Source organism: Penaeus monodon, chromosome 20, assembly GCF_015228065.2.
Source record: "Penaeus monodon isolate SGIC_2016 chromosome 20, NSTDA_Pmon_1, whole genome shotgun sequence".
Classification (NCBI taxonomy): Eukaryota; Metazoa; Arthropoda; class Malacostraca; order Decapoda; family Penaeidae; genus Penaeus; species Penaeus monodon.
Window position 1 is genome coordinate 37,613,432 of NC_051405.1, and position 453 is coordinate 37,613,884.

The window sequence follows — 453 nt, forward strand, 5'->3', positions numbered from 1 at the left end:
TGTCTACTTACAGAAAAGAATAGAAAATTAGAAAATTATTTCTGTCCTTCCATAGAGTAAATGGCTCTGTTCCTTGAAATCTTGACAAATATTCTTTCCCTTTTATGAAGTGTCTGTTTTTGTGGGAATCTTTATCTGAGTTTTTTTTATTTTAATTTGTATGTTCAATATAACTAGTATTTTTTAATATATTCTAATTTTTTATAAATTGTTTCCTATTTCAGTTTATTTTTTATATTTTTGTTAATATCTTCTCTTTGTCTTCATTTTGACTTTATTGTAAAATAAAATTGGAAATATAATTATGTATTATGTGTTGAAGGGAGTAAAACCTAATTTTTTAAAAAATGTGTTATTTACTGTGTAGTTTGAGTCCTTTTTGATTAATTAACCGCCCCCCATTTCCACAGAAAATTGGCTGGTGTAATTTGTGTGGTGTGACTAAGTGGATTT